We start from the raw sequence: 23,900 nt of genomic DNA on the forward strand, positions 1-23,900 counted from the left end.
ACATATATGCACCAAATGGTATAGCATCCAAATTCTTAGAGGAGAAGTTCAAGGAGTTACAGGAAAAAATAGACAGCAAAACTATAGTAGTGGGAGACCTCAACCTCCCCCTCTCTAAATTAGGTAAATCTAACCACAAAATAAACAAGAAAGAAGGTAAGGAGGTGAATGGAATGTTAGAAAAGTTAGGTATGATAGACCTGTGGAGAAAACTGAATGAGGATAGAAAGGAATATACATTTTTCTTGGTGGTACATAGTACATACACAAAAATTGACCATGTACTAGGGCACAAAAACCTCACAATCCAATGCAGAAAGGCAAAAATAGTAAAAGCATCCTTTTCAGATCATGATGCAATAAAAAATTATATGTAAAAAAGGTCCATGGAAAGATAGACTAAAAAATAATTGGAAACTAAATAATCTAATCCTAAAAAATGATTGGGTCAAAGAACAAATCATAGAAACAATCAATAATTTCATTCAAGAGAATGACAATAATGACACAACATACCAAAACTTATGGGATGCAGCAAAAGCAGTTCTTGGGGGAAGTTTTATATCTCTAAATTCTTACATAAATAAAATAGAAAAAGAGGAGATCAATGAATTGGGAATACAATTTAAAAAACTAGAAAAAGAAGAAATTAAAAATGCTTAATTCAACACCAAATTAGAAATATTGAAAACCAAAGGAAAAATTAAGAAAATTGAAATTAAGAAAACTATTGAACTAATAAATAAAACTAAGAGCTGGTTTGATGAAAAAAAAACATTAAAATAGATAAACCTTTGGTTGATCTAATTTAAAAAATGAAAGAAGAAAACCAAATTACTAGTATCAAGAATGAAAAGGGTGAAACTACCACCAAGGAAGAAGAAATTAATACAACAGTTAGGAACTATTTTGCCTAACTATATGCGAACAAATTTGACAATCTTAGTGAAATGGATATATATATTTACAAAAATGTAAATTGCCCAAATTAACAGAAGAGGAAGTAAAATACTTAAATAACCCCATCTCAGAAAAAAGAAATTGAACAAGTCATTGATGAACTCCCTAGGAAAAAAAATCTCCAGGGCCAGATGGATTTACATGAGAATTCTATCAAACATTTAAAGAACACTTAATTCCAATACTATATAAACTATTTGGTAAAATAGATAAAGAAGGAATCTTACCAAATTCTTTTTATGATACAAATATAGTGCTGATACCTAAACCAGGAAGCATCAAAACAGAGAAATAAAATTATAGACCAATTTCTCTAATGAATATAGATGCAAAAATTTTCACCAAAATATTAGCAAATAGATTACAGCAACTTATCACACAAATAATACACTATAACCAGGTAGGATTTATACCATGAATGCAGGGCTGGTCCAATACAAGGAAAACTATCAGCATAATCCATCATATCAACACCAAAACTAACAGAAACCACATGATCATCTCAACAGATGCAGAAAAAGCTTTTGACAAAATACAACACCCATTCCTACTAAAAACACTAGAGAGCAGAGGTATAAATGGAGTCTTCTTTAAAATAATAAATAGCATCTATCTAAAACCTTCAGCAAGTATAATGTGTAATGGGGACAAGATAGAAGCATTTCCAACAATATCAGGGGTGAAACAAGGATGTCCATTATCGCCACTGTTATTCAACATTGTACTGGAAACATTAGCTTTAGCAATAAGAGAAGAAAAAGACATTGAAGACATTAGAATAGGCAAAGAAGAAACAAAGCTATCCCTCTTTGCAGATGACATGATATTATACTTAGAAAATCGCAGAGAATCAAGTAAAAAATTGCTTGAAATAATAAACAACTTTAGCAAAGTTGCAGGCTATGAAATAAACCCACATAAATCATCAGCATTTCTATATATTATCAACAAAGCCCAACAGTAAGAGACAGAAAGAGAAATTCCATTTAAACTTACTGTAGACATTATAAAATATTTAGGAGTCTACCTCCTGAAACAAACCCAGGAACTCTATGAACACAATTACAAAACACTTTTCATGCAAATAAAATCAGATCTAAATAACTGGAAAAACATCAGTTGCTCATGGGTAGGCTGAGCTAATATAATAAAAATGACAATTCTACCTAAGCTAATTTACTTATTCAGTGCCATACCAATCAAACTACCAAAAAATTATTTTATAGATTTGGAAAAAAATAATAAGAAGATTCATTTGGAAGAATAAAAGGTCCAGAATATCAAGAGAACTAACAAAAAGAAATGCAGGGGAAGGTGGTCTAGCCATTCCAGGTCTTAAATTGTATTATAAAGCAGCAATCATCAAAACTGCTTGGTACTGGCTAAGAAATAGAGTGTTGGATCAGTGGAATAGGTTAAGTATGCAAGACACAGTAGTCAATGACCATAGTAATCTATTATTTGATAAACCCAAAGACCCCAGCTTCTGGGATAAGAACCCACTCTTTGAAAAAAAAACTGCTGGGAAAACTGGAAAAGAGTATGGGAGAAACTAGGCATAGACTAAAATCTCACACCATATACCAAAATAAAGTCAAAATGGGTACATGATTTAGATATAAAGGCTGAGGCTATAAGCAAACTGGGAGAGCAAGGAACAGTTTACCTGTCAGATCTATGGAGAACAGAAGAATTCATGACCAAACAGGAGATAGAGAACATTACAAAAAGCAAAATGGATAATTTTCATTACATTAAATTGAAAAGTTTTTGCACAAAGCCAATGAAACTAAGATTAGAAGGAAGGTAGAAAATTGGGAAAGAATTTTTACAACCAGTCTCTCTGATAAGGGCCTCATTTCTAAAATATATAGAGAATTAAGTCAAATTTATAAGAATACAAGCCATTCCCCAATTGATAAATGTTCAAAGGATATGAACAGACAGTTCTCAGATGAAGAAATTAAAGCCATCTATAGTCATATGAAAAAATGTTCTAAATCACTATTGATTACAGAAATGCAAATCAAAATAACTCTGAGGTACCACATCACACCTATCAGAATGGCCAACATGACAAAACAGGAAAATGATAAATGTTGGAGAAGATGTGGGAAAATTGGAACACTAATGCATTGTTGATGGAGTTGTGAAATGATCCAACCATTTTGGAGAGCAATTTGGATCTATGCCCAAAGGGCTATAAAAATGTGCATACCCTTTGACCCAGCAATAGTACTTCTAGGGCTATATCCCAAAGAGATCACACAAATGGGAAAAGGACCTACATGTGCAAAAATATTCATAGCAGCTCTTTTTGTGGTGGCAAATAATTGGAAATTGAGATGATGCCCATCAATTGGGGAGTGGCTGAACAAGTTGTGGTATATGAATGTGGTGGAATACTATTGTGTTATAAGAAATAATCAGCAGGCTAACTTCAGAAAAACCTGGAAAGACTTGTGTGGTCTGATGCTGAGTGAAGTGAGCAGAACCAAGAGAACATTGTACACAATAACAGCCACATTGTGTGATGACTAATATTGATAAACTTAACCTTTCCTGCCAATACAAGGATCTAAGACATCTCCAGAGGCCTTGTGATGGAAAATGCTATCCTCACCCAGAGAAAGAACTATGGAAACTGAATTGTTATTTTTTTTCCTCTTCTGTTGAGTTTTGTTTCCTCTTTCTGATGGTTCCTCCTATTGGTTTTAATTTCTACTTACGGCATCACTAATGTGAAAATATGTTTAATATGAATGTAAATGTATAGCCTATATCAGATTGTGTGCCATCTTGGGGAGGGTGATGGGGAGGAAGGGGGAGAAAAATTTAAAACTCAAAAGCATATGGAAGTGATTATTGATAAATCGAAATAAATTAATAAAACATTATTCACAGAAAAAAAGACTTTATATAGTGAAGGAATTAGGTGGCACAATAGATAGAGCACTGTTCTGGAGTCTGGAAGACACGAGTTAAAATCCATCCTTAGAGTACATGTGTGATACTGGACAAGTCACCTAATCTCTGCCTGCCTCAATTTCCTGAAATGTAAAGTAGGGATAATAATAGTACCTACTTCCCAGTGTTGTTGTGAAGATCAAAAAAGATAATATTTATAAAGTGCTTGGCACATAGTTATTGCTTAATATTTTTTCCTCCTCCTCTCCCTATACATGGTGAAAAGTTTGAAATGTTGTTAAAATTCTCTACTTGACCCATTGCAACAATGGAGTTGACCAAAATGTGCCCACCTATTTGGATATAGAGATTATGTTGATTACCCCAATTAAACAGCTGTTGCTTAGAAGTGAAAATAATCACTATCTACTGACCCCCATGATTAACAAAGATAGACAAACATTGGTTTTTCAGTTTGACGTTGCCAAAATGAGTATTGTCATCTTGAATGAGAATCATTGTATGAAAATATGAGTTGCATTATAATTTGGCTAAATTAGCAGTGTCTTCAATTATTTCAAATTTACAAGATAGCAATGCTGTGGAAAAATGCTTAAAAGATTGCCACTTCATAGGAGCCACACATAAATTACATGACATTTGTCTTCTTGACAATGAGATATGCCATGTGACTTGGATGCCAATGATACCTGCATGCTCAGCAAGTCATTGTGGGGCATTGAAGTTTTAAAGAATATAATTGAAAATGTTCTTTGCCAAAAACTCACAGAATTAAAGGTGGGTTACATGAGGGGAGACAAATGCTTGTCACGCTTCTCCCAAAGAGCAAGTTGAGGATAATGACATTGTTTATTTGGTTTGTGAGTGTGTTTTCTTCTGGCATATATTCTTAATACACTGGATTTAGTCCATATTATTTTAGAAGGAGCAAAGCAGTCAGGAAGCTATAAGCACCAGGGTGTAATACAGAGTATAATTTAAAAGAGAATTCTGGTATTTTTTCAGTTTAGTAGCAGTTATAGTACTAGGCCCACCATCTAGTAAAAAGTACTGTTCTACCAGAATTTTCTTTCACAAAGTTCTATATAACATTGTACAAGGCCCATATATAGGATGTTGTGAAAAAAAAAAATCCTGGTAGAACTGTGCTTTGTACTAGATGGTTGCATTTGTTATTAGAATAATGCCTTTTAAAAACTTGAAATAATTTTAGACAAAATAGTTCAACCTTACTCAATGCAGGAATTCCCTTTCAAATGGAGATCCAAGCTGATCTTCTGTAGTCTCACTGAAAGCATCTTAGGAAATATCTAGTAGCAGACAGAACAAGAAATATATTTCCCTCATCCAACCAAGAGTACAAACTTAGTCCAGTGGGACTTTGGATTTGAACCTGGAGAGATTAGTACTTTATAGGACCTGGATTAAGCTCTAAACCTAGTCCCCTTACATCTCCCAGGAAGCAAGAAGGTACAGGGAAGATTATGCCACCCAAGCTGTTAGGGAAAAAACATATACATGCTAGTTATTATATTTTTGAAATAAATATCCCTTTACAAAAGCTAATTATGTGTTAAGTGGTTAAATGGAACTGGGGCATATCACTGGGCAGCACCATTGGTAAAAGCTCAAGTCAATGGCAGAGAAGAAAGGACCCCAGATTTAATAAGTGAGAAAATATTGATGTAGGGGGAATATGGGATTGGGCAAACATGTAATGGGTCTAGCCTTTAGAAAATGGAACCAGAGACAATGAGATTACATGTGGGGCCTTGTCTCCAATACAATTGGACTCTGCATTTGAAGGGACCCATACAGAGATTTCCTAATTGAAACTTTATCTTTGGATATCCTAGTTTGCAAGATAAAAGAGAAATTTAAATTTAAAAATATGATGTAATTGTATAGTTGTTTCCCCCACCCCCAAGGATATTTTTCTTTATAATTCAGTTACATTGATGCAATTTTGCAAACTTATCATTTCTTGAATCCTTAAATATTTATATACTGACGTTTGCTATATTAATCAATCTTGTAAGTTCATTGCTGTTAAGCTTAATTTGAGAGATATGGAGTTTACATCACTAGAATCTTGGTGTTTAGTAGAGAAATAATCTTTTTTTTTTCCTAATTTAAGAAGACCTAGACTACTTCCATTTTGAGAGCAATGTGCCCTGTAGCTTTATAAAGTACCTGTGTGCCTAGGAATCCCAAGTATTTGACTTTTTTCTTTTCTTTTTCTTTCTTTCTTTTTCTTACTATTTTCTATCTGTCTATTTGTTCTGTCAGTTGACTTTGCAATTCCATTATATAGATACTGCAGTGACAGGAATTAATTGGGAGAAATTTCAAGTGCCCCTTGGAATGAGGACACAGAGGAAATTTTTCTGTAAACCTAATTGGATTGATCATCTATGTCACAGGCTCCTCCAGGTTATATTTCTTTGCATTATGTAGAAAGGACACTTAGAATATTTTGTCCATACCACAGTTAGATGGCCTTATACTCAGAAGGAATTATTAGGGAGTTTTCATCCAAGAGAGTTTTCTCATCTGAGTGTGAGAGAGTGACCCCACTGGATCCCAGATCCTAAATCCCTATTAGGAGAGTACTATGTGCTTTGAAAAGTTTGGTTTGACATATTTAAGGCTAGACTACCATGATGGGCTTAAACTTTCTCTCTGAAAAAAAAAAGAGCCATGGTTTATATCATTATTATTGATATTATTGTGTTCATGGAATGTTTTGAATAGACAATAATTTTACATATGTACATCATAAACTCTTTCAGTATCCTTGAATCCATGTTATATATTTAAAGTATAAGAATGATCCAAGAATGTAGAATTGATTCAGTGTTTGTTATAATTACCAAAGATAGTTTATATATTATGATGTTTCAAGGTAGTGTGGTCAATAATTACTCAGTCTCAAGAATGTATAACAAAGTTTTCAGATGATACTGAATTATTTATTTTGTTCTTTGCTTCTTTGCATTACTTTGACCTTTTGACTTACTTTCAATTACTTGATAAAGGAACAGTGAATTTCCTGAAAAAAAAAAGTTTGGTTTGAACCAGTTTTCCATCAGAGACAAGAAGCCAATTTTCTTTGCCTTTGCCTTATATTGTGGGTTGAAGGCCATTCTCTCACCATATAGGGCAATTATTGAATACTTAGCAACAGTAATCTTTGGGAAAAAAAAAAAAAAACAACTTTTTCCCCACTTTATTTTTGCTTTGATTGGTGAGGCAATCGGAGTTAAGAGATTTGCCCAAGGTCCCACAGTTAGTTAGTGTCAAGTGTCTGAGGCCAGATTTGAACTCAGGTCCTCTCGGCTCCAAGGCCAGAGTTCTATCCACTGTGCCACCTAGCTGCCTCTGAAAAAAAACAAAAAAAAAAAAATGACTTTTTGAAATGTTCATTGTCAAATTTGCAAAACCTAGTACTTAAGAATAATAGGATGTGGTGGTGTCTCAGACCTGGGAGCTTGAGCCATGGGAATTCAGAGTCCAGGAATCTAGGCCATATACTGTAGCCATGAGAGAAGATTTGAGACAATGAGACCAATTAGAAGCCTATAGTGATAAGCAAGGAGAAAGTTGATGAGGCAACTCAGTAGCACAGTGGATAGAGTGCTGGACCTAAAATCAAGAAAATCTGAGTTTTAATCCTGATTCATATACTTTCTAGCTATATGAATTTATCAAGTCACTTAAATCTCTTTTTGCTTCAGTTTCCTCATTTGCAAAATGATGGATTCAGATTCAATGGCCTCTAAGATCGCATCAAGCCCAAAATCCTATGATACTATGAACTAGGGTAGCTGAGAAAATAAGTTGAGAAAGAGATATAAATCCACATCAGTAGTTATGGGGATTTGTCACTTTTAGTTTATGAAAGTTTGCAAGCTTTTATTTAATAACCAGCAATGTTGCAATGAAAAGCTGTACTTTCCTCATTTAATCTGCATTGATTAAGAAAGTCATGCTCCACCTGAAAAGAGTTATAGAAACTAATGCTGAGTGAAGTGAGCAGAACCAGGAGAACACTGTACACAGTAGAAGTCAGATTATGCAATGACTGACTTTGATAACTTAGCTCTTCTCAGCAATGCTGAGACAACTCCAAAAGACTCACAATGGGAAATGCTATCCACATCCAGAGAAAGAACTATGGAGTCTGAATGCAGATCAAAGCATATTATTTGCTCTCATTCTCTCTCTCTCTCTCTGTCTCTCTCTCATTTCTTCTTTCTTGTGGTTTCTCCCATTGTTTCTAATTGTTCTTTATGACATAACTAATATGAAAATAGGTTTAACATGAATGTATATGTTGAGTATATATCAATCTACATGCCATCTAGGAGTCGGGGAAAGGGAAAGATGGGGAGAAAATTTGGAACTCAAAATCTTATGGAAGTGAATGTTGAAAACTATGTGTATGTGTGTGTGTGTATGTATGTATGTATAAAAAAATCCATGCTCCTTCTCTAATTTCTAGATTGAATGACCTGCTTTTAAATTGCAATCATAAAATTTTCCATTTCAAGGAACAAATTCAAATGATTTAGTTTGTGTGTGTGTGTGCGTGTGTGTGTGCATGCATGCATGTGCATGCATGATGATTCTTTCTGGACTTAATGTTCATTGAGTTCTTATGTATATTGTGTATGGAAGGACTTTTTCATTCTTTGATTCCTTTGCATAGACTCTATCAAGATCTAAACCACTTTTGATTACATTTCACAAATCTAATGGCATGTACCTATTGTCAGCTTTTAATATCACTCAGTGAAGTTAACATTAGTCTATTAGTATTGTCATAGATCTTTAAGGAGATATTTAGATGCATTACTTCAAAATCAACAAGTAATAAGCATAATGGGACCTTATATTCTCTATATCTTTCAATCAATTTTGAGATGATAAAAATGGGACTCATTATTGAAGATTGCTTGTAAAAGCCCTTATAGAAGAATCAATTCACATAGAAATGACCTTTATAAAGATTTTGTAGATGGGAGAGCAGGCAATCTGGAGCTATAGTTACTAATGTCCTATCAATCACCTTTTTGGGGGAGGTGATTAATAAAGTTTGAATTTTCCCCCCACATCTTTAGTACCTCCCTCACCATGTCACTCACAATTGTATAATCTCCACCACATATCACTATATAAAGTTCATCCAACCCAGCTTATTTTCTTAACTGCTCTATTTAGTGCCAATAATGCCTCCTGTGTAAGCATCTCAGGTACCATGATGTAAGGTTCCAGGCCTAGTAGTTCCATTATCCTTGGTGGGAAAAAAATTACAACAAAGGTTTTCTCACCCATATATAAAGGTCATTCAGGACTTTCTGGAAAATGTAGCTTTCCCCCCCTGGCATTAATATATTACTTCAATATTTGCAAGGCACTTTATATACATACATGAATTTGATGCTTACAGGAACCCTGGGAGGTAGCTATTATTCTTATTCTCATTTCACAGATAGAGAAACTGAGCCTGAAGGAAGATAAATAACTTTTCCAGGGTAATATAGTGAATAAAAGTCCAAGGCATCATTATGAACACCTCACTTCAAGTCTATCACTTTCACAACTCCACTGAGCAACCAACACAAATAATGCAAAAAAAGAAATAATTCAGTTCAATGACCTTCTTATAATAAAATCAGGCACACCAAAAGAATTCACCCATATAGAGATCTGGAATATACTCAACTCAGACAGAGTCTGGGTTGAGGAGGAATTTCCTGTGTGCATTACTTACCAATCCTTCAGATGCTCCTTTTTCTGGATGACATTGGGTTGATTGCATCAAGATGCAATAAATAAATAAATAAACAAACAAACAAACAAACAAATAAATAAATAAATAAATGGGTGAATGAATAAGTAAATAAATAAATGAATGATGAATGAATGAATGAAAAAATAAATAAATAATTAAATAAATAAATAAGTGAATAAATAAATAAATGCAGTCTCTAGGAAGAGTCTGTAATCAGTTAAAGAATTTGGGCTGTTAATCTTTTTCTTAATACTTTATTTTTTATTAAATTTATTTTTAGTTTTCAACATTCACTTTTATAATATTTTGAGTTCTAAATATTTCCCCTCCCTGCCCTACCCCCTTTCCAAGACAGCATGCAATCTGATATAGCCTATGCATGTATAATCATATTAAACATATTTCCACATTAGTTATGTTGTGAAAGAAGAATCAGAAAAGGGAAAAACCACTAGAAAGAAAGAAAAAGACAAAAAAAGGAGAAAATAGTATGCTTTGATCTATATTTAAATTCCACAGTTCTTTCCCTGAATGTGGATAGGATTTTTCAACATGAGTCTTTTGCGATTGTCTTAGATTATTGCATTGCTGAGAAGAGTTAAGTCTATCAAAGTCAGTCATCACACAATATTGCTGTTACTGTGCACAATGTTCCCCTTGTCCTGCTCCCTTCACTCAGCATCAGTTCATGTAAGTCTTTCTAGGTTTTTCTGAAATCTGCCTGTTCATCATTTCTTATTGAACAATAGTATTCCATTACATTCAAATACTACAACTTATTCAGTCCTTTTCCAATTGATGGGCATTCCCTCAATTTCCAATTCTGTGCCATCACAAAAAGAACTGCTATAAATATTTTTGTATGTGTTGGTCTTTTCCCCTTTTTTATGATCTCCTTGGGATACAGGCCTAGTAGTGATATTGTTGGATCAAAAAGTATGCACAGTTTTATAGCCCTTTGGGCATAGTTCCAAAATTCTCTCCAGAATGGTAGAATCAGTTCAGAACTCCACCAACAATACATTAGTGTTCCAATTTCCCCACATCTTTTCCAACTTCTATTATTTTTTTTGTCATGTTAGCCAATATGATAGGTGTGAGGTGGTACATCAGAGTTGTTTTAATTTTCATTTCTCTAATCAATAGTGTTTTAGAGCATTGTATATGACTAGAGATAACTTTAATTTCTTCCTCTGAAAACTGCCTGCTCATATCCTTTGACTATTTATTACCTGGTGAATGACTTGTAATCTTATAAATTTGACTCAGTTCTCTCTCTCTCTCTCTCTCTCTCTCTCTCTCTCTCTCTCTCTCTCTACATACATATATACACACAGATATACATATATACGTATATACGTATATATACGTATATATGTATATCTGTGTGTATATGTGTGTGTGTGTGTGTGTGTGTGTGTGTGTGTGTGTGTATATATATATCCTAGCTTTCTGCTTCCCTTCTAATCTTGGTTGCATTGGCTTTATTTGTGTAAAAACTTTTTAATTTAATGTAATCAAAATTGTCAATTTTGCATTTCACAATGCTCTCTATAGCTTTTTTGGTCATAAATTCCTCCTTTCTCCATAAATCTGACAGATAATCTATTCCTTGCTCTTCTAATTTGCTCATGGCATCATCTTTTATGTCTAAATTATGTATTCATTTTTAATTTATTTTGGTATACAGTGTAAGATGTTGTTCTGTGCTGTTCCTGCATGTTATTTTCCAATTTTACAAGCAGTTTTATTTTTAAATAGTGAATTCTTATCCCAGAAGGTGGAGTCTTTGGGTTTATCAAACATTAGATTACAATAGTCATTGGCTACTTTGTCTTGCCTACCCAACTTATTCCACTGATCTACCACTCTGTTTCTTAGCCAATACCAAGTAGTTTTGATGATTGATGCTTCATAATGTAATTTTAGATCTGGTATGGCTAGGTCACCTTCCCTTGCATTTCTTTTCATCAATTCTCTTGATGTTCTGGACCTTTTGTTTTTCCTGATAAATGTCATTGTTATTTTTTCTAGATCTATAAAATATTTTTGACAGTTTGATTGCATGGTAATAAATAATTAATTAATTTAGGTAGAATTGCCAATTTTATCATATTAGCTCAGCCTACCCATGAGCAACTGATATTTTTCCAATTATTTAGATCTGACTTTATTTGTTTGAAAAGTGTTTTATAATTGTGTTCATATAGTTCCTGGGTATGTCTTGGCAAGTAGACTCCCAAATATTTGATATTGTCTACAACTACTTTAAATGGAATTTATCTGTTTTTTGCTGCTGGGCTTTGTTAGTAATATATAGAAATGCCCATGATTTATGTGGGTTTATTTTATATCCTGCAACTTGGCTAAAGTTAATTATTTCAAGTAGTTTTTTTAGTTGATTCTCTAGGATTCTCTAATTATACCATCATATCATCTGAAAGAGTAATAGCTTTGTTTCTCCATTGCCTATTCTAATTCCTTCAATTTTTTCTCTTCTCTTAATGGTAAAGGTAACATTTCTACTACAATATTGAATAACAGTATTGTTAATGGACATCCTTGTTTCATCTCTGCTCTTATTGGAAATGCTTCTATTTGGGAGGAGGGGTGGAGCTAGGCAACATAGTTAAGTAACTTGCCCAGAGTTACACAGCTAGTAAGTGTCAAGTGTCTGAGGCCAGATTTGAACTCAGGTCCTCCTGACTCCAAGGCTGGTTCTCTATCTACTGTGCCATCTAGCTTCCCTGGAAATGCCTTTAGCTTATCCTCTTTATATATAATGCTTGCTGATGGTTTTAGAAAGATTTGGTTTGTTAATCTACACAGGAATGATCAAATGAATGAAAATACTTATTGTCCAGATTATAATATGTATTAGAATGGACACCCAAGAGAGCTTTCCAACAGTATATTAATCTGAAACAACATAACTGAACATCAAGGTGGCTCCAGAGTTGAAAAGGACAAGAGAAGCCTAGGCTGATTTCAGAAAATTGCCAAGTACCTAACCTAAACCTGCTCGCAAAAGCAAAGGCTCATCTTTTCAAAACTAATGTAAAAGACGATTTCTTCTGTATGGCAGGAAGTCCTAGAAAACCACGACCTCCAAAGAACTAATGATTTGCTTTGCCCTAGAGGGCAATGGGAAGGCATATGGCAGGTATGAACAGTTTATGACATATAACCAGCAGGGTACTCAAAATAAGACTAGAACAGGTTCAAGTTATTTCATCAAATAATTATATGACTTAAAGACAAATGGGCTGGCAATATGATGAGTGAAGAGGGTGACAGGTGGATGTTATATCCAGAGTCTTAATCATCAATTCAATTCATCAACCACTTATTAAGCACTTACTATGCCCTGGGAAATATAAGAAAAGGTAAGAATATCCTGTCTTTCAGGGGCTCACGTTCTAAAAAGGGAGATGACATGCAAACAACTATATACTTACAAGATTTGTATAGGATAAATTGTTGGTACTCTCAGAGGGGAATGGGAAAGACTTCTTTCAGTGGTTGGAATTTTAATTCAGATTTGAAGGAATTAGGGAAAGGCAAGAGGTAAAGATTGGGAGGCAGGAAATTCTAGACCTGGTAGACAGCCAATCTTCCACTCAATAGGAGAATGAGTGACATGTGTGAGAAAAAGCAAGGTGACTGATTTTGCTGGATTATAAAGTACTTGGAGAAGAGTAATGTGTAAGAAGAATAAAAAGGGGCCAGACTGGGAATGTTTTTAAAAACTAACAACTATAATATGTAGAGTGCAAACTGGATTGCATACTCTCAGAAAGTCATGGAGGAGAATTAAGTAGAATAGGTAGACCCCGATGGATTTGGGTCTTAATTAGAAGAAACTTCTGGATTGAAGAATTCACAGATCTATTTGAGTAGCATTACTCCTCAAAATATTTTTGAAGTAACACAGATATCTAGATTGTTAAATAAAAGGGGGAGAGTATAGTTTAAATAATAGTTTGAGAAAAATAATCTAGAAATTTGTTATTTTCCAAGACTCTAGGAGACTTGGGGAAGCTTGAACTAAACTCTCAAATCTTGTACTAGCCACTAGAGTTGTTTTGAGGGCAGCTAAGTGATTCAGTGAATAGAGTGCTGGGCCTAGAGTCAGAAAGAATCATTTTCTTGAGTTTAAAGCTGGCTTCAGACACTTACTAGCCATGTGACCCTGGGCAAGTAACTTAAGAGTGTTTGCCTCGGTTTCTTCATCTATAAAATTATCTTGAAAAGGAAATGGCAGACCATTCCAGTATCTTTGCCAAGAAAACCTCAAATCAGATCATGAAGTGTCAGACACAACCAAAATGACTGAACAACATTGTGAAACAGATGAGAGAAAGATTGAGTTGACTTTGCCACTAGATTGATTAATGTAAAAGCAAGCTGTTGTCCTTTCCCTTTGAGGCATATAGATGTCACAGTGTATAGTGCAGGGGTGGGGAACCTGCAGACTAGAGACCACCTGTGGCCCTGAAGATCCTCAAGTGTGGCCCTTTGACTTGTTCTATGAAGTTTGGATAAAGTCAAAGGGACACACTTGAGGACCTAGTGGGCCACATATGGTCTGGAGGTCACAGGCTCCTCACCCCGGGTATAGAGCATTAGGCTTGAAGTTAAGAAGACCTGAGATCAAATCTAGCTTCAGGCAATTACTATCTATGGAATCCAGGACAAATCACTTAACCTCTGTCTTCCTCTTTTTCCACAACTGTAAAATAGTAATGGCACCTACTCCTCTAGGTTGCTATGAAGATAAATGTGATTATTAATAAAGTGCTTAACACAGTTCTTGACACCTAGCAGGCATTTAATATGTATTTATTCCCTTTGAGCTATGTGTATGTAAGGATTTGAGCAGGGAGTTTCCTAAATCTGTATTGAACTTCCTGCTTTTATCTTCTTATGAGATGCCTGAGGATTATGAAGTAGTTTTTTAGAAAAATTTTTTTATGAATATTCACATTGAGTAATTCATCATACCAGATGCGACAACCCTTCCTAGGACAAGATTTGGATTGACAAATGAAAAATGAGTTAGGAATTTGGAAGACTGTATTTAGCTCAGTGCAAGGCAATGTACCAAGTACTATGATACAGCAAAGTGTTCAGAAGAGGGCAACTAGCATGATGAAGATCCTTGAGTCCTTTCTACATGAGGATCAATAAAAGAATTGGGGAGGTTTAGCCTATAGCAGAAAAGATCAGCAAGTACTTGATATCTAAAATAATTTGACCCAGGGGGCAGAATCAAGACAATTGATATAAATTACAAAGCCTAAAATATGGGTTTCATGTCAAGAAAAAAAATCCTAATAAAGTGATTCCAGAGTGGAATGGACTTCATTGGAACATAGTGTTCTTTACCTAATTGGATGTCTTCAGGAAGAGCATGGATGATCGCTTATTGATGTGTTGAATGGGGGACTACTTAGGTAAGGGTTGGACTAGAAAGCTGCTCAGTTCTCATCCAACTCTTGAACTCTGCAGTTCTATGTCATTTCTTTCATTGAATCTAGCAATCTACAATTTAGTTAGCAGTCAGTGTGGATAATGTTTAATATACATAAACAGAGTAAAAAGATAAAACTGGGAAAATTTGAAACACTTCAAGAATGCATTTATTCTGTTGAAAGAAAATAAAGGTGGGAAGTTCATTTTTTTAAATTTCTGAGTTTGAAGCAGAGGGGAGTAGACATCTATTATATATACTGTATGATATGTTATTCAATGTAAGTACATGATTTAATTTGCTTTAAGTTAGAAATGTTTATTTCTTTATTTACAAAGGTACGTTCAGAAAACACAAAACCATCCTGCTTTAAGATATAAATGCCATAGACTGAAGATTTTTTTTAAACTCATGAGAATGTCATATATTTCTACATCAGAAATAAAGTCAGATAGTATGTCCTCTTTGGAGATGACCACTCAAAGGACACTTCACCATTTACAAGTCTAAGGCAATTCAGATGAGACTAAGTTATTTTTTCTCCCTGAAGGGATCAGATCTATATCTATTGTACATAGCAGTAGCTTCCTTTGGGAGTTGGTATATTCAACAGGAATTTCCATAGAATTTAAATCTGGCCCAAGGTAAATAGATGGAAAAAAGTAAATATAAATAAAATGATTAGCCATTTAAGAAAATTCTCTGAGGCTTTAGAAGACTCATACAAGGTGGATCCATTGGTAGGGATAAAAAAAGACTAGTTGAACAGAGAGAATAAAGTCCCTTTCCTTAAAAACAAACAAACAAAAAAAAAACTTTGTGATTTTAGAAAATCTTCATACACACATGTATGTAGATGTGTGTATTTATATCTATACCTATTTTATACATGTATGTATGTGGATGTTTGTATGTGTGAATGTATATCACCTTTCTTTGGATTTTGTAGTGATCAGTTATAAGGATCAAGTCAGTAATAAAATTTGTGTAAATTTATGTTTTAGTATATGATTCTTCTAGTATCTATGTATTATGTCTATTAATAAAAATAAATGAGTATTTTACAATTTATCTTACATCTTTGTAAGTCCCATCATCATTTTTTTTTTACCATAAGATAGTGGTAATTAATAACTCTTCCTATGAGCATGGAGATATGTTAAGAGTACACAAAAAAACTTCATACTGATCTCTGTGCTTAAATCTTTGTTGATTGATTGATGTATTGATTGCCTTTGGGATGCCCTCAATACAAATGTTATTCTTACAAACACTAGGCATTCATCCTACTTCTTTCTCAGATATTTAAGGTAGATTAAGATTGTCTCCTATAGTATTTAGTGGATAGAGAGGTGGAATTACGGCGAGGAGGATTGGACACCATCTTCCCACTCCTAATATTGGTTATGTGATCCTTAGCAAGTCACTTAACATCTTAGTGACTCAGATACCTTTATTAGACTTATTTAATAAATAATAAATGAGCTGTGGGATTCATAAATGAACTCCTGGGGCTGATGAAATCACAAGATTTGAGAGCTGTAAGGAAATTCAAGGGCCTGCTGTTTTAGCCCACACCCTAAAGGAGTGGGTATATAGTTAAGAAGTAGTCATACAGTTTTGTTTGTTTGTTTGTTTTTTGTGAGGCAATTGGGGTTAAGTGACTTGCCCAGAGTCACAAACTAGTAAATGTTATGTGTCTGAGGCAGGATTTTAACTCAGGTCCTCCTGACTCCAGGGCTGGTGCTCTATTCATTGTGCCAACTAGCTGCCCCAGTCATATAGTTTCTGCTTAAAGACATTCAAGAAATAGGAACTCAGCTATATCCTGAAGTGAATTTCATTTTTGAACAGCTCCAATTGCTATATAAAGATGTGCAAAGTAAGAAGACATTTATTTTGAGAGCAAAGACTTCTATATGTACTTTTGTTCAAATTATTTGTGAGATACACACACACACACACACACACACACACACACACACACACACCCCTACATACACATTAGGTAGAGGTAGGTAGAGGTAGAGAGAGGTAGAGAGAGGTAGAGAGAGGTAGATAGAGGTAGATAGAGGTTGATAGAGGTTGATAGTTCACTCTCTCCTCTTTCCCTCTGGCCATAGCAGAAAAGGTATGCATACTCTTTACAAAAGTTAATCCTTTTACCTATACCCTCAAACCCATTTCTTTCTCTTGTTCACTAGAATGTTACCCCAGCAATAATGCTCTTTCCTGCACACATTAATTCCTTGGTATGCCTTAACTTTAGTTGGACTACAAATATCTCCATGTTTCCTTAGAGACATCACTAACATTGGTGCCTTGAAGAGGCAACATAAAGTGTGCTTGGGGCAAACAACAGTAAGGTCAACCTTAAATCAACTTTAAAACAAATCAATTTAAAGAGTAGGAAGGACAGACTTCAGGGAGAGATGTGGATCCTTGGAACTTAGAAGCACTTTGGAGCAAGAGGCTTTTTTTTTTTAAACTGGAAATATTTGACACCAAGGGAGGGAACAGGACAGTGCTATTTTCTGAAGAAGCTACACTTGTGAGCTGCTACTATGGTAGAGCCATTCAACAAAGTGGATAGAGCTCCCTCCTGAAATGCTTCCTACCTCTGTGACCCTGGACAAGTAACTTAACCTGCCCAAGTCTCAGTTTCTTCATTAATATTAATAGCGTTTACCTTAGAGGTTTGTTGTGAGCTTCTAAGGGGATCACCTTAGACTGAACTGAGGAAAACCTTCTCTCCCTGATTGTCTTCCTTATTACCAATCTTGAAATGTACACTTAATGACAGAGAACAAATTCATTCTAAATGGACAGATGTTTTAATATTACTCTCAAATAACATAGAACAAAATTAGTGATTTAAAGGACAAGGCTTCCATTTTCAGAATCTGATAGTTATAGTCAGGTAGAGAAAAATCTCTTCTCCTTCCCCCCAACCCCATTAAACCAAATCCTCCTTGAACCATTTAAAATGGAGATGGGACAAATTGATCAGGGGATAAAAGATATACATTCCCTCATTCTTCCAAACTCCATCTCCTCAGGTGTTGTTCCAGGGAAAAGAATTCTGTCAGTCAATCAACAAACTGTTATTAGTCACTTCCTATTTTTTAGGCTCTCTATTGCAGGTGCTATGAACTGGGCTCTGAGAGTCATACAAATTGTTTTAGCTGCTGTTTGTTGGTCAGCTGTATGATCTCAATGGCCTATTACTTCTTACCACACCTTCATGCACCCTTTGTCACATATTCCATTAACAATTCTGGCTTTCCTTGCTTCCTATTTCAAGAAGTACCACAACCCTCAGCTCCTTGCTGACTCAGGCAGACCTTTATGGCTTTTGTGGAACTCTGGACAAATATTTGTCATGCCATATTGTTATGCCAAAACATGATCCAGTCCCACCAAGTCCTCATGGCCACATCCCTGATGGAGGGGTTGATAGTCTACCTCCATGGTGAAAATATCGCCATCCTTGCGAAGAAGAACAGTTAATATCTGCCAATATCCATCATAAACATCATGCCAAGCATCAACACTCAACATGGCACAGATGATTATCCCTAAATCACAGTTAATCAACCTATGGTACCACATATATCAAGTCTCCAATAATGTTAAGTGGAGTAGACATGATGCTAAGCACCACTTCAGTGACTAAATGTCTAAATTAATTGTAGTACAAGGCAGGCATGGGGCACAGAGGCTGCTGAGATGTGTCAGGCTCCCATTTTGAGTTTTCTTATTCTACTCTCCAATGCCAGAGCAGCTGTCCAGAATGACATTATGGTCTTTGGCCCCTAAGTGCTTCGGTGGAACCCCAACAAGTTTAATACCTAATCTCTCCCTTCTGGGCAAGCATTGAAGATTTGTCCAGCCCTGAAAAGGCAAAGACATCCTAGAAGAGACAGAAAACAAGGCTCTACCTCAAATTCAGGGCCACAACTGTCCTGGGGCCATATTATATGCATACATTAGCTCAGTGCAAGCAAATCATCATACCCAGCAATAAAATCAATGCAAATTTATTAGAACCAATACCAATATGTCTATAGCAAGAATACATATATAAATATTAGCATATATATTTACCAAACAGCACTGTGAAACAATTCATAGACATAACAGAGGTAGAAATTGTTAATGTGTTAGATCTTGAGCAAGGAAATATAAAGAGTAAATATTTAAAAAGAAATATAACTCAGAAACATATAGTGATGAAAGCTATATATTAATGTGTCTATATATTACATATGTTAATGTGTGTCTATATATTAATATACATGATTATATACAAGTCACATATCACAGAGATAAAAGTTGGTATTATTATCTGACTGCATGTGTAACCATTTCTCCCGTTTCTCCTAGGGATCGTGCTGGTGTGAACAGAGGTCATATGGTTCTCACTCTTTCACAACCTGTTAACCTTTGTGCATCTATAGTTAAGGGTGGGTGATAGACTACTTATCATTAGATCTAAATGCTGTCATTTCTAAACCTTTAATTTTTGAGGACATAGGCTATATGTCTCTGTATAGCTGTACAGCTCTATATCCTAGAGGGCTATTTTCAAATGAAGTTCTGGGCCAAAGAAAAGGTACAGCTCACCACTGCCAGCCTGATCATCTGCTCTAGAATCCTCTTCAGTTTGATACAATATTGTTGGATTACAATATATGGTATGTTCTCTAATGGAAAAGTCACCTTCTGAGCTATTATCTAGTTCAGACAATATTTGTTCAATTGGTAAGCATAATCTTTTCAGAGTCCCCTGAGCTAATTGCCTATCTCTTTTTTTCTTTCTATTCATCTGGGAATTTCTCTAATACTCCTATGAGCAAAAAGCAAGTCTTTCAAATAAATTTTCAAAAAGGCCCCCTTTACTTAAAAGCGCTATTTTGCAAACAGGCAAGTTGTCCAGTTTCTCATCAATGCTCTGATTTATCTTGTATAGAGTAGCTTGATATTTCTTTGCTAACTTGTATATTCACTGATACCAAGGTTTCACACAAAAATTCTGTAACATTGCTGAAGGTCTTAAGAACAATCTTGGGTATCATATCATCATTTGTTTATGCCAGAGCACTTCTGATTAAAAATCATGGATACTTTGGTAAGCTTCCTTTATTCTATTCCTCAGCCAATGAATGGACTCATTATAGACTTAACACTTTTTATCTTTGGAATTCCTACCCATTAGACTGAGCTCTTGAGAGCAAAGATTGTCTTTTTGACTATCTTTGTATCCTCAGTGCTAAGCACAGTAGTTGGTATATAGTAGGTGCTTAATAAATGCTGACTGTCTAGCGGGTCCAAACTATTCTGATTTGAGAGAGTTTCATATGATCACTCTATATATTCTGCCTCACAATTCACTTTACATATTACCCATGTTTTTACCATCTACCTTACTGCTACACAACTAGGGCAGGTGGGTGGCACAGCACTTTCAGGGCAGGGGCTGGTTTTTATTTTGTGATCGCATCTGCAGTGTGTGGCATAGTACCTAGAAAATGTTAAGTACTTAATATTGAATTGAAGCCCCTTATCAGCAGTGATCATAGTTTACCCTTTGGAAAAAAAATTCATTTTGTCATAGGATTGTCTACACTGTTAGCACTCAATATTTGTTTATTTATAAGATATTAGTGTGTATTACAAGATGCCAGAATGTATATAATTAGTTATTGCATAACAACATGTTAAAAATTAAAGAAATGACTACAAGAAAAAGGAGAGAACTGAAAATTGGCACAAGCACTAGAAACACTATACAAATGTACCCATATGTCTGGTTAAAAGGGTTTCTTTCAAAAGGTGACAGTCTCACAACAATGAGATAAGTTTCCTATAATCAGGTGTCCCAGGTTTTAACCTTGATCCCATCACCCATAGCCTGGGAGGGCCCTGAAAAGTCACTTCTATTTATCTTTAATATAGTCTATGTCTTTCTATCACCTGAGACCTCAGCATCATTACTATTTTAACAGTTACATAGCACTTTATGTGTCAAAAGAACTTATAATCATTTATCAAATATTGCTTGATGTTTTATAGATGAGTAAACAAAGGCACCAAAAAAGTCGTGACTTCCAAAGTCACCAAGTAAGGCACTTTAATAGCTAAGGCTGGAACTCATCATGTTTGAATCACCAGACTAAATTGCCTCTTTAACCTTTCTATTCCTTCCAAATAATAGATAAAATAATGCTTGTAGGTAGCCCTGAAAGAGTATTACAAGGGCTTACAGATAAAATTGTTAGGAAGAAAGGGTCTTAGTAGGTCACCTAGTCCATTTACTGCTTCCACATAGACAAGACTTTCTAAGGGCATCCAAGTGAGGGAATTCTTCCATCATGTAATAATCTCAGCCATTATCCAGCACTCCTATGTTAAGGAAGTTCTTCTTCATGTCTTTTCTTAATGTTTCATTATGAGCTTGTAAAATACCCAGTTGCTTACATTTAGCATTTCTCAGATAAACTATCTTTCAATATTTCAATTCAATATAAATACAAATTCATTCAGTGCCTATGTGTAAGGCATGGCACTAGGTTTTGGGGAATTTCTCTTTTTAACCTAAAGTGTTTATTTATTTGTAAGGCAAATGCTTGGTGAGGAAACCCCTACCACTGGAGATCAAGATTTCATCTAGCGGCTAGATGGCGCAGTGTACTGGGCCTGGAAAACTCACCTTTCTTAGTTCAAATCCCACTTCAGACACTAGTTGTGTGACCCTGGGCAAGTCATTTAACCCTGTTTCCCTCAGTTTCCTCATCTGTAAAGTGAGCTAGAGAAGAAAATGGCAAATCACTCCAGTATCTTGGCCAAGAAAATCCCAAATAGGGTTACAGCTATTCAGACATGGCTGAATACAGACTAAACAACATTTTGTCTGAAACCCTCTTAAAGAGTTATTTGGAACATTAAGAAATTAAATGACACAGAAAGGGTAATACAGTTAATACTTTCAGATGTAGGACATGAATCCCTGTCTTCCTGACTCTGAGGTAGGCTCTCTTTCCCTTTTACCAAATTATGTCATCTGGTGCTAAGGCTGTTGTGGTTCACTGGTTCAGACTTGTCTGACTCTTTGTAATCCCATTATGGGATTTTCTTGGCAAAGATACTGGAATGGTTTGCCATTTCCTTCTCCAATAGAATAAGGCAGTATAGAGGTTAAGTGATTTGCCCAGGGTCACACAGCTATTAAGTTTCTGAGGCCTAATTTGAATGGAGTCTTCCTGACTCCAAGTCCAGCATTCTATTCTCTGAGCCATCTAGCTGCCTCAGATAGGTGAATGCTAAGTACTTAATAGAGAGATATGAAGCACAACATGCCCTCAAGTCACTTATATTCTGTGGAGGGAATATAATATTGATAAGGTTTGAGCTTAACTCAGACCAATCCCCTAGTAGTTTATGTCTGAAATTCAGTTGAAAAGAGGGACTAGTAATCCATTTAACAGTTAAGCAAAGGAGGTTTACTTAGTCATAGGAAGAGAGGGGATGCTCATTCTGGATAAATATTAATTCAGTTGAGCACAGTTTCCTGAAGTGTCTCATGTTGCTGGCTTGTGGTCACAAACCAGAGAGAGGAGTTCCAGTCCTCAGTGACCTGGATGTTTTGTAGTCATTGACAAAGAAACTTCATCAATGGTTGAGTCCCTTGAGTCAATTAAATCCCAAAGGCAGTTTCGATACCTATTAAGAAACAACTAGCCTAATTTGGAGAGTCAGTTCGGAATATTATTAACATCACAAATATTTATGCAACAATATAAATACAACACACAGATATATATATTAATACTTCATATATTAAGACATGTACAATTAAAATTTAATTAAATTTAAAGTAATATCTTTTTAAGAGGGAGAGATCATTACTAATTTTTGCTGGAGGAGATGAAGAAGGGGTCAAAAAAGGCATTGCATTTAAGGTGAAATTTGAACTGTGCAATTAAGCAAGCTAAGGATACTCCAAGATGAGAGATGAGGAGGGAGTATACAACAGTTGTGGGAGATTAGTTGGCCAAAGGTCCAAAGTCCAGAGGTAAATGTCATGGATGGAAAATACTTATTGGGACAGTTTGCATAGAAAGGAGAAGGAGATAAAGGGAATGGGGTGGCACAACTGTACAGGTAGATGGGAGTCAGATAATGGAGTTCTTCTAAACAATGAATGAGAAGTTTGTTTGAGAAACAGCTCGGTGGTATAGTGAATAGCACAATGCTGGGCCTGGATTCAGGAAAACCTGAGTTCAAATCTGGCCTCAGACACTTAGTAGCTGTATGAACCCTGGGCAAGTCATTTAATCTTGGTTTGCCTCAGTTTTCTCACATAAAATAGGGATAATAGTACCTATCACCCTGGCTTGTTGTGAATATCAAATGATATAATTATAAAGGATTTGACACTGTGCCTGGCACATACTAATGTCTGAGGCCAGATTTGAACTCAGTTCCCAACTCCAGACCCAGCACTGTGCTATCTAGCTGTCCTAAGCACTATAAAAATGTTAACTCTTATTATTATTAATTTGTCCTAGCAACAATAGACCATCAGTTAATATTTTTGAGTGCGTATATGTGTGCACATGTTGCTCTAAGCTAGATGGGAAACGTTTTATGAGTGGAGAGCATGGACTATATGTAAGAGAGGCTTTATAGTCTTAAAAATTGCTAAATGATTGGTGAAGATATTTGAAGAAAAGGGAGGAG

The sequence above is a fragment of the Vombatus ursinus genome, unplaced genomic scaffold (assembly GCF_900497805.2).
Source record: "Vombatus ursinus unplaced genomic scaffold, bare-nosed wombat genome assembly UNPS02011613.1, whole genome shotgun sequence".
NCBI lineage: Eukaryota > Metazoa > Chordata > Mammalia > Diprotodontia > Vombatidae > Vombatus > Vombatus ursinus.